Source organism: Silene latifolia, unplaced genomic scaffold (assembly GCF_048544455.1).
Source record: "Silene latifolia isolate original U9 population unplaced genomic scaffold, ASM4854445v1 scaffold_20.1, whole genome shotgun sequence".
Taxonomy (NCBI): Eukaryota; Viridiplantae; Streptophyta; class Magnoliopsida; order Caryophyllales; family Caryophyllaceae; genus Silene; species Silene latifolia.
In genome coordinates, this window is record NW_027413163.1 from 2,908,981 (window position 1) to 2,921,395 (window position 12,415).

Sequence of the window (12,415 nt, forward strand, 5' to 3'; positions counted from 1 at the left end):
TTTCTGGTAGTGAGTGTTAGCTGTATGGTTATGTATTGCAGAAGGTGCAGGTTATGTGAATGGAAGATTGTGTTATGAGGAGCATACGAGTTAAGCTCAAGCGAGAGGTAATCTTTATCAGGTGGTAACTTACGTGATCAGGATAGACTAGTAGGATGTGATTACGGGTCTATGAAGTGTATAAATGTTTGTGTGAGGTTCTGACCTCACAAGAAGTGGTATGGGTGTGACAATTATAAAGTTGTTATCTGAATATTTTATATGTTGAGTATGGTAACCTAATTGAATGATATTCAAAAAGGTAATAATTTGATTGATCTGGCATGGCTAGTTATAATTATATGTGAATTTATAATACATGTGTATTTCGTGAAATGGTAGGGATGATGTTCATGTGGTGCTTATCTGTTTATTCCATACAATATGTTGTGTTGTGATCCAGTAAAGCGGTTTTGAGTGAGTTTTGTTGTCCGGGAAGTTGTCCTGCGTCAGTGTGTATGAGAATAGTGTAAGTGGTGATGCCTATCGATGTGGTTGTTGTGCCTCGGGTGATGATCCGGACATGGTACTTCGTGTTGTGATGCGGGTATTTTCGCGCTGCGGTGCCGCTGTTGGTGGCGGTGTTGCGATGCCGTCACCGGTTGTGGTGGAGTAGGCAGGATGATGATGATACGAGTTTTCGAAAGTACATACCAGTTATACATAGATTGTTGTTTGTTTACTGTTGTTCCTTGTGAGTTTCGGTTAGACATATATAGACTGTTGTTTTGTTTGTTGATGTTTCTTGCTAGCTTCAACTTGGGAGTGAGGGTAGAATATGATATGGAAGAGAGTTGTATTTGTTTCCGTGGTTGTCATGGCATAGTGATATTCTGTTGATAGGACACAGTTGTGAGAGGTTGTTACAGTAATTTTGATCTTGTTTTAAGATGAGGCATCGGTAGACATAGTCATGGCAAGTGATTCGTAGAACATGTGTGGTAATGATCTGAAAGCTGCGGGTGGTTCATAATCTTTCGTTGAGACAGTGAGTATAGGGTGTTGGGAATTGGTGTCATGTTGAGTTATGAATGAGTTTTGCGGTAATGAAAGAAAGGAACTTGAGGATCTAGTGTGAGTGTACATAACAAGTGTGGATCGTGAGTTATGCTTTTGACGATAGGAGTTTTATATAGTTTATATAGAGAGGTATGTCATGTTGCGGTAATGTGGAAGAGTTAGAGTGTCTGTTATGATCAGGATTTTGTGGTATTGGTTAGATGGAGTGTAGAATGAGTTGAGGTATGAGAACTGTTTAAGCAAGAGAGCCTTGGAAAGAGGAATGGTTATAGGTGTGAGGGTATAGGCGGTTATCTTTGACATATGGTGGTGATGAAGATAATGAGAGGATATAGCTAAGGATATAGTATTAGTGAGTTACAAGGACGTAACATGTGTCTTAAAGGAGTAGAATGCAACAAAGAGCATTTGAGGGTTGTGCATGTCGTAGTATAATTGGAAGTAGAGTGTTGGTGTAGCATAAAGAATGGATTTGTATATATTGTGGTTGATAGTGTTAAAAGGTCATGGACGTGCTTGTATTAGTTCGATGTTTAGGAATCGGAGAATACTTCGATAGTGTTGACAGTTAGATGATGATGTTTAGGAGTTCGAGAGTGTTAAAAGTGGGATGATGATGTTTATGAGTGTGAGTAAACTTCGAGGACGAAGTTCCTTTTAAGGGTGGTAGAATGTAATATTCCGTTTGATGTTTATGAGTGTCTTGATATTGGATTTTAAGGTGGATAATATGTTAGTGAAACGGAGCTAGCAACGTTTGTGGATGGTAGTTGGTAGTGTATGGAGTTAGTGTTGAGAGAGACTATGATGTAGTTGATACGATATCGTGAGCCATGTTGTGGAGGTAGGAATAGTTGGTGGAGTTGGTGTGACGAGTTCATGTTAGTAGGTTGGAGTTTTGTTTTGAGTTCTTAGTTACGTTGTTGTGTCTTGATTGAGTTAGTATGTTTGTTTTTGAGTATGGGTTGAACTTCGGGGACGAAGTTCCTTTTAAGGAGGGAAGACTGTAATACTACGGTTTTCTATGTCTTTGGGTTTTCTATCGAGTGGGCTTACTCTGTCGAGTAAGTAAGTTGTTTTATAAAACGGTGTTCTGTCTGATGGGGACTCGATCGAGTAAGTGTGGCACTTGATCGAGTAAGGGCCACTCGATCAAGTAAGTTACTTACTCGATCGAGTAAGTTACTTTTGCAGGTTGTTTTGATCGGGTTTTGTTAGTAACGCGCGATTGATATATTAAGCTTTCCGTCACTTTCTTCATCATTTGTATATTTTATAAAAACCTTTCAAGAGAGAAAAGAAGTTACATTGTCTACATTCGTCGCGTTACCATCAAAACCCAAAGGCTAAGGTTGTCGGATCGTCACGTTCTTTATGCTGTTGAGTTCGTCGTGTCGAGGGTAAGATCCTTGTATAGTTTTTATGTTGTTTCGTCAATTTTGGTTAAACCCTAATTGGGTAAATTTGGGGGTTTTGGGTGTTTGATTGGCTTAATAGTAATTGTATGATTGTATATGTGTTTATAGGAGGAGATTTGGTAGAAGAGCATTTTGATTAGCTGCTTGTGACGGTCTTGTGGTGGCTTATTTCAGGTAGGGTTTCCCTACTCAGTATTAGTTACATGATTGTGTGGTGATTGTTGTTGTGACTATTGGTTACGTATAATGTTGGTTGATCTGGTTGGTTGTGGATTTTCTACTGTTGATTGGTTTTTATCTGTCTATGATCTTCGGGGTGCGTCCCTGGCTGAGTGGAGTCATTTGCGGGAGTAGCTTCACGCCCTTGATTCGCCCTCTGTGGAACCCGCCACAGGAGGGGATGTGCACATTAATGAACATGGGTTTATCTCTCGATGGAGATGAGCGGGGCTTAGGTGGGAACGGCTGCGGTCCCCCACTGGCGACAAGGAGTAGCTGTTGCGATGGGTACTCTGGCAGGGCTACACACATTAGTGTGTACTCAGTTGTGTGGAGATTGGAGATGGAGACTGGGGTTGTGTTGAGCTGTTTGAGCTGTTTGTATACTTATTTCATTGTGGAATTGTTTTTGTGTAATTAGTACTGACCCTGTTTAAATATTTTAAAAACTGTGTTGATCCATTCGAGCGTGGTGAGCGGTATTGAGCAGGTATGAGACGATGTGCATGGGATAGCTGGGATGAGTCATCACGTAGCAATTTTAGAAGTCTACCGCTGTGTCGAACATTTTGTAGTTGTTTAGTAGTTGATAGTTTTGAGAACCTTGTATTTCCTTTTAACAGTTTTTGGAGTTTGGCTTGTATCACTTAAACTTTATTATCATTTAAATACGTTTCGTTATTCTCTATTTGAGTATCATTGCCTTGGGTAACCGAGATGGTGACGTTCTGATACTTTAAGTGGTCCTGATAAGGCACTTGGAGTATGGGGGTGTCACAACAACTCCCATCCGAATCCGCTCGTCCTGCTCTGGTGCACGGCTGGTCCTGTAATAAGATCTGCTCCGATTGGCTTGGTGACGCTCGGATCCTTGCTCTTTGGTCCGTTCGGATCCACCTCAAAGACGCTCGGATCGTTGCTCTGATCTGCTCGCCCTGAGCTCGGGCCGCTCGGATCGTGGGACAGAGTCCTTCTCTTTTGTGGTAACTTAACAATCCGTGGGGATTGTGTTGGGGACGCACGAATATTTTCATCATTGCCCATTTCACTTTATTTACTTGCTTAGGCCACTTGTATCGGTCTCCTCCTTGATGCTTTATCTTTAGATGCGATATATTTAGCTCCATTCGACTCATAAATGCAAGGTTATCGATATTCTCCTACCAAGGACACAAAACCTCAAAGAATATGCAAAACGGGAAACTAAAGATAAGAAATTACCCTAATATATGCTAGAAAGCATGGGAACGAGGTTAGTTCGGGGACTAAATGTGCTCAAATATGAGTCACATCACTTTCCTAATACGTACCTTCACCGCTCACACAGAAACTTTGGATAGTGGTCGACCTTATCTAGGGCGAACGAGAGTCATAATAGAGATAGGAAGCTAAAGAGGGCCGACTCCTTATCTTTAGTACCTATGTCAAACACCGCTTTTTGCCTTGGTTGACCTAGGTATTAAGTGGATTCAAACGATTTCCAAGCATCCCACAATTGCTTGGTGGCGACTCCGAACATCTCTTACATCGTTTAGAGACCCTAGCCGAGACAGAGTCGACCGATCTAAAGCCATCCGGTCGAAAGCATTTTTACGCCACCGAGCTTGTCTTTCAGAGTGCTGCATGTCCACAGATTGACTTGGCGTGCAGGTAGCCTATATCCACAGCTCCTTTCTAAAAATTTTGGCCTCCAAGGCATCCAGCTCATCTTTTATGTCAACATTGTAATCAAAGCTATAACTCGGCTCAGGATGAGGCTCATCTCCAGAAATCAACTTCTCTATCTCATACACCTCCTTGCTCCATGGTCCTGACGCAACAACAAGGCGTCAGACTGATTCCTCTTCAAACATAAAGTAAAGTAATCATGAATAGGTGGATCATCAACAACCTAAAGCATATAACATGGAGCTACTGAAAGGGGGCCCTTTAAAGCGTTATTAAGAAAAAATTTAATAGTGTCATCCACTCATCCCCAACTCTTAGTGTCAGACTACCATCCCTAATATCTATGAGTGCTCATGCCCTGGGAAGGAACGGTCTACCAAAAATAATAGGTACTTGTGAGTTTTCAGCCATATCCATAACAATGAAATCAACTAGAGTAAAATACTTCCCTACTCTAACTGGCACATCTTCTAAGACCCCAATATGGCTCTTTAAAGTTCTGTCAGCCATTTGCAAGGTCATATTAGTGACACGGAGTTGACCCATATTTAACTTTTTACATATAGAATACGGTATGACACTAACACTAGCTCGTAGATCGCAAAGAGCTTTATCTATAGCTATACTACCAATATGAGAAGGAATAGAAAAAATCCCTCGATCCTTTAGATTTGGTGGTGAGTTAGCTTACAATGCAGATGCGCACTCTTGAGTGAATGCAACTGTCTCAACTTCATCAAAAGACCGCTTCTTAATAAGATTTCTTCCAAAAACTTATCATACGCAGGCACTTGAGTGACGAATTCAGTAAATGGCACACTTACTTGAAGATTCTTCACTACCTCCATGAACCTCCCAAACTGTTTTTCAATCTTAGACTTTTGCTATTGGTGTGGAAAAGGTAGTTGAATTTTAATTCGCTCTGCTTCTTTTGCTTTGGTAGTTGTTTAAGAAGCACCGTCGTCAGATACGGGGTGTACTCGATCGAGTCCAGTGGTAACTCGATCGAGGATCCTATTTTCTTCCAATGTCGTAGCTAAAACACGAGAAAAATTTAATTCCAGGGGGTTTACTCAATCGAGCCCACCTGTACTCGATCGAGTACACACGATTTTGCTCGTTTTTTCCAGTTTTGCTTATCCCGTGTTTTATCTTTGCAACTTTCCTTCTAGTCATCACTTAGCTCAAGATTCCCTAAATCCTTAGGATGCATATAAGGGATCTCATCTTCATCAATGGGCACATCCGGACTTTGATAAGAAGTACCGCTCCTCAGTGAAATAGCATTACCTTGTTCATGTGCATGTTTACCTTGAGGAGGAAGATTGCTGGGCTGTTTTGAAGGATTTTGAACCGCCAATTGAGCAACTTGAGTGTCTAGAATATTGTTATGAGCTTTAAGTTCAGAAATTTGAGCCGTTTGCTTTTGTTGAATCATCAAAGTTTGCTTCAAGAAGGCTTTCATCTCGGCCATATAATTACTTGGATCTTGAGGAGGAGGTTCTATCTGTTCAAAACCTCTTTAATTTTATCTAACAAAATTCCCTTGTGGTTGATTACCATGATTTTGAGGAATGATATAAGCATTCTGCTGCGGGGCTTGATTGAATACATTTTGACACCTTTTAGGGAAGAAGTTAGAATAGGGAGTACCTTGCTTGAAAGACTGAAAAGCATGAACTTGTTCAACTGTACTCATACACTTGGCCGCACTCTGGCCATCAATCCCACATCTCTCACAGAACACTTCTTGTTGAATCATTGCATGAACCGTTTCTTGCTTATTACCCAAAGACTGAGATGTCTTTAACTCGGCTATTTGAGCAGTTATGGCCTCCAGCTATGCCGCAACAACACTATCTGAGCCACCTCCTCTTGTACTACCTATGGGGTTTCTATTCTTAGCAGTATGAGTAGCTATCTGATCGATCATCTTCCATGAAGTATCATCATTGGTATTGTCCTGGAATCTCCTAGTAGCTGAAGAATCAAGTAGAGCTCTATGATCATCATACAACCCGTTGTAAAACTGGTTGGAAAGAAACCACTTCTGAAAACCAGGATGGGGAACTGAACGAACTAGTCTCTTGAAGCGAACCCATGCCTCATTCAAGTCTTTAGTGGGGCCTTGTTTGAAGCTAGTAATTTGGGTTCTCAAGGTATTGGTCTTTTGCGGTGGAAAGTATCTCTTGTTAAATGCAAGAGCTAAGGTATTCCATTCAGTGACCCCATGATCCTCCCTATCGAGTCTCTAAAATCCGGGTTTGAATTTGTGACGAGAACCCGCAAATATTAATTATAACGGATTTAAGTCGAAAATTATTGAAAAGGATTCATAAAAACTAATTTGAAAATTATTAGGTGAAACAAGGGAAAGAACGAAGAAAGAAAAATAAAGGACGAAAGGAACAAAAAGCCGAGGAAGAAGAAGATGTGCAACAACTGAAAGCAGCTCCTGGAAGCGGCGCAACATATGCTGCGTCCTTTCCAGAAGGCTCATCAGTTGATGCGATTCTTCCCCACGTCAGATTTGTGTTATTTTCGTTAAAAGGTTTTAAAAAAGGTGATTTCAAAAGACGGTTTGAACATGCTTATGTTATAAATTCTTACATTAATTATAATAGAGAAAATAAAAAACAGAATTAAGATAGGATTTTACACCCTCAGACTTACATGTTAGCGTCGCGAGATTTAAGTAAATCAGTTTTTAGTGGTAACTCGACTCGAACTTCAATGCAAATATGAAAGTGCCCTAGAAAAAGGATTTTAAAAAAATTGATTAAATTGATTAATTATGGTGTAGTGGTCAAATTGGTCGGTCATGCAAACGTGACTGGTACACAGAATGATCTGAGCTTACGTGGTCGATTGATCAAGCACGTAGACGTCAAAATATTAGAGCGCGGTCTTAGAATGCAAAGGGAGAAGAGAAGGTCAGACACTCGCGCATGAAATATGAGGAACGAAGGTCCCTATTTATACTAATCACACGGAAGAATTATGGTAAGAGTAGGATACGGAAGAAAAGATCCGGAAACCACCGACTTAAATTAAAATATGGAAACTTGGACAAAAAGAAAGCCTTGATAAAAGGCGCAGCAAGTGCTGCGTCCCATAGAAGAGGCACGGCACTTACTGCGTCCTTTCTCGGGTAGGTTCCTTCTACGCGAGAAAATGCGTTTGACAGCCTGTCGTATTTTAAACATAACATTCTCTACAATACTCGGAATAAGGTGATTTCAGTGGCGTTAGAAAGCTAAGAAAGAGATCTTGAACTTTCTGTGAAATAGGCCTGACCCAAAAAAGTCGTTATCACCTCGTAAAACGGGCCTAAAGGTAGGGTTGTCATTTTAGCTAAATGAAATGCACATTTTGTAATGTAAACTTAAGTTTAGCCCAATGAAGTGACATGAGACTCAAGATGAGATATGTTCATAACATTTAGAACATCCTAACCTTAGGTAGACAAGCACATTGCCTTTGACTCGGGATTTGACGGTTTTTAGGAAATGAAGACGGTTTTTGACCCGGACTCATAATGTACTCTAATTACTGCCAAAACGAACGTAATGACACCTGGATGACAACCATGGGGTAGACACAAGTGTATGAGTTACCTTTTATAACCGAGTTACCTTTTCTTTATCCTTTCTCATTTTCCTACCAACTCCAGACAATAAAAATGAGCCAAACTCGCAACATGGATCAAAATACCACAACTATGGGTATGGGGTGTTTGAGGAGGAAGTCAACACAAACCTACCTTACAACTCATGCAATAAAATGCGAACTAATACCCCAAATTTTCCCACAAAAAATCCTTACATCCAATATCCACAACAATCACCCACCCAAGATTCATTTTACAACCAATTGCAAATGCCACAATGTTACCACTTTAACACCCACACACAACAAGAAGATGACCCAAACTTTGACATTCAAAATATGGTTCTCCATATGATGGGAGATCAACAAAACTTCTTCAAACAAGTGCTAGAGGAAAGCCAAAATAAGGACAATGTTATTCAAAGCATTGCTACTTATGGTGAGGAGTTGGCAATTCGAATTGCCCAAATGAAGGCAACCACCCAACCAACCACTCCTCACCCATCCTTGAGCATTGACCATGAATGTGAATTTGAGGTAATGACTTTTGATAAAGAATATGTGAAGTGGTAAGAGCCAATCTCCTTGAGCTCTTGTAAGAATGAAAGTGTAGTATTCCATGAAGAAGACATGAGGTTGAGTAAGCCAAATACTCTTAGCCTTTGTGAGTATGAGGGTGTGTCATTTGATGTGAACATTGATATGGTGAAGGAAGAGTTATTGAGTAAACGTGAAGCCCCTATTTATGATTCATATGATGAAAGCAATGATGACGAACCTATGAAAGAACATGATGAGGGAAAAATAGACCCAAATGATGAATGGAGTTATGGGATTAACTTGCTTGAGGAACCCATCCTTGAGAAGTTTAAAGATTATTTCAGTGAAGAGGAAGAATGCCTCTTCTTTATTGAACATGAGGACCTACTCACACCTACCATGGAGCCCATGATAGTTGGAGATGACATTATGGACCTTCTCATGAAAGTCAAATTGTCATATAAGAATTACTTGGTGGAGAAGCTCAAAAGAAAAGCTAAGAAAGAGCTTACTTGTGGGAACGTGGCACCCATAATCTCAACTCCCAAGACACACCATCATCAATGCCATAAAATTTTACCTCCTATCCTTGAAGGGTCGATTGATCCAAATACTTTCATCATCAACTTTGGAAGAACTACGAGCAACCGGAAAACCCCCTATGACAAGAATCTCAAGTTTGCTAGTTACAGGAGCCAGGAAGGCCATCATGATAGAGCAAAGGAGAAGGGGAAGGAGTTCAAAGGGAGGTCCCCCATGGATTGGCCCTACTCTATTTTGAAATGGTTCAAAACTTACTCATGCTTACTTGAGGACCATTCACAAGCTTTTGATCAACTATTGAGAGCGTTGAGCTCTATGGATAATGAAATTCATCATTTCAACCTATTTTGGTGGAGTCCTATCTCAAACCTCTATTTGTAATATATTCTTTCCAATCTTTACATTGTATCATAATCGCATTATACATATATCCTTTAGTCTTCACATGAGAGTTGTGAGGGAGAGCTTTTATCTACTCGTTGAGCCATGTTTTAAGAAGCATATAATGATAAGAAGGGATTACAAAGGGTGCAAGGGCAAGGCTTGACTCAAAGCCTTGAAATTCGACAAAAATAGGCCAGGACGCCCATCCCAGGAGCAAGACGCTCGGCCTGTAACTGGAAGAAATAAAGAAAAGCTTGCTGGACTAAAATTCGCAGGACTTATGCCTGAGACGCCCGACTCAATATCTGAGTCGCCCGGACAGACACCAAGACGCTCGACCCGAGCTCAAACTCAAAAGTAAGAAATTCACTTGATGGGAATCTGGGCAGTTTTTCCTGAGGTCGCCTGACCCTTGGCTTAAGTCGCTCGACCCGACATCAAGTCGCCTGGGTCAGAATAGCAAAAATACAGGGTTTATTATTGGACGCCTGAACCCGACCCCAGCCCGCTCGTCAAATGTCGTTTCTTCGATATAACCGTCCCCCACCATCCCTATTCCCTTACCTTATCTTCATTACAACCACATCTCATCACCCCCCTTACAATCTCCATCATAAAAACCCCATCACAATCATCAATCCCAGGTTTTTGAATCAAAGTCCCTACCAACCTCATCAAGAAAGAATGAATCTAATAAGCAAGAGCAAGAAATCTGTCGTGGCCGCACCCAAGTGCCAAAAAGGGTGCTACTTCAACCGCCTCACAGGAGGCAAGGGGCCAAGAGAATGAGATGATACCGGATGTTGCACAACTTGAGTATTTCCCGTAAGTATTCTTCATCAAGAACGAACACCGTCAACGATTTGAGCAATTGCTAGGTAAGACTTATGAACCTACTCAATTCATCGATCTTGATGTGTTAGAAAATACTTGGTATAAGGAATCAAACGGAGTTGTTTTTCGTTGGTTTGGGTCTTGAGAAGATGTTCTATGCCCATGAGGACACTTATTTGAGCCTCACAATAGAGTTTTTGTGTAGCCTCCGTGTTGTCACTCATCGTCAAAAGAATGTCGGTATGGAGTTCCGTCTGTGCAATACGGATCATAGGATAACCTTAGACCACTTTGCGAGGATTTTTGGTCTTGAGGAACCAAGGAATGACACCGACAAGCCCTCCGACTTTATCGTTAACCACCTTTGGAGGGCTATTTCTGAGATAGAATTCAATTCTTACAAATAATGCTATACTTTTACTATCCAACATCCGGTGATTAGGATTAGTGAACGGTTCGTGGCCGGAACTATAAATGGAAGGCTAGAACAAGACAAGTGCACCCTTCTCGACTTGACCTCTCTAGAGTCTTACTTGAATGTTCAAGGAACAAGGCCCTACAACTTCAACACACCCCTTGAGATAATCAAAAGATTTAATGACTTTGCAAAGGGGAATTCTCCAGTCAAAACCTTTATGATGGGAGGAATAATAACAATATTGACCAATTAACTTTGCCCCGGGTTCAACAATGATGGGAGATATGAAAAGGTCAAGGGAAGCACTTTGATCTATGAGCATGCAATATTTTACCACCACCAGTGGTGTAGATACAATGGTGGCGGGAGTGCAGAGTGGTTCACTAAGGGATGAACACCACTTGTTCTCATGGGAGGAAATATACCACGCACCGAGCCCCGCTTGAGCCGGTACTCACCAAGGCCAAGCTACCTCCTTCCCACTTACATCCTTGACCAACCGCCACCAAGATAGGAAGTGCCTCACCAACCCCGTGAGTTGCCTGAATGGAGTAATGCACCACCATATTATGTACCCATTCTACCCTACCCCGCAACACATGTACCATTCACTCCTCAAGATCCACAAGCTCCATCTATGGGTGAATTGATAAACTCATGCAAAATATAGATCATAGAGTGCACGATGGGAGGGTTGACAACTAGTTGGCACAATACCCCTCCTACTACAACATGGCTCTGTAACACCCCCATACTCCAAGTGCCTTACCAGGACCACCCAGGTATAAGGATGTTACCATCTCGGTTTCCCAAGGCAATGATGATCATAAGACAATAACGAAACATACTTAAAAGTAAATAGTTTAAGTGATTACATGATTAAAACCAAAACTGATAAACTGAAATACAACATTCTCAGACGGTCTACTGCTAAAACTATCAAAGCTATAAAACACCGTCTGACACAGCGGAAGACATCTAACTGCCACGTGATGACTCATCCCAGCTATCCCATACGCGTCATATCATACCTGCTCAATAACTGCTCACCACCCCCGAATGGATCACCACAGTTTTTAAAACATTTAAACGGGGTCAGTACTATTTACACAAGTTATATATCAACAAGACAAAGAACCAACACACTCAAGCAATCATACACAATCGGGCACTCCACTCCATCTCCGTCACCGGTGTCCACTTTGGACCAGCCCTACGCGATGGGGACCGCAGCCGTTCCCACCTAAGCCCCGCTCATCATACCGAGCGATAACCCTGTCCCATTAATGTGCACATCCCCTTCCGTGGCGGGTTCCACGAAGGGCGAAACTAGAGCGTGAAGCCACTCCCGCAAGTGACACCACTCAGCCGAGAACGCATCTCGAGAGCCACAGACAAACAATCACAATCACAATATCAACAACCGTCTGAATCAACCAATTACACTAATTACAGCACAATCACCACACATTATGTAGGTAATACTGAGTAGGGAAACCCTACCTGGAAAGCAACACAATCATCAGACGATCTAGCAGCTGTCTCAAAACCTCTCCTCTACAAATCCTTCTCCTATCACAATCTAACCTTAACAAATCATAAAAACCCCCAATTCCCAAAATTAGGGTTTAACGAAACTTAACGAAATACTATAAAATTGGTATGTAGATCTTACCCTCGACGCAAGGATCACAAATGTATAAAGAACGATGGAATCCGACCA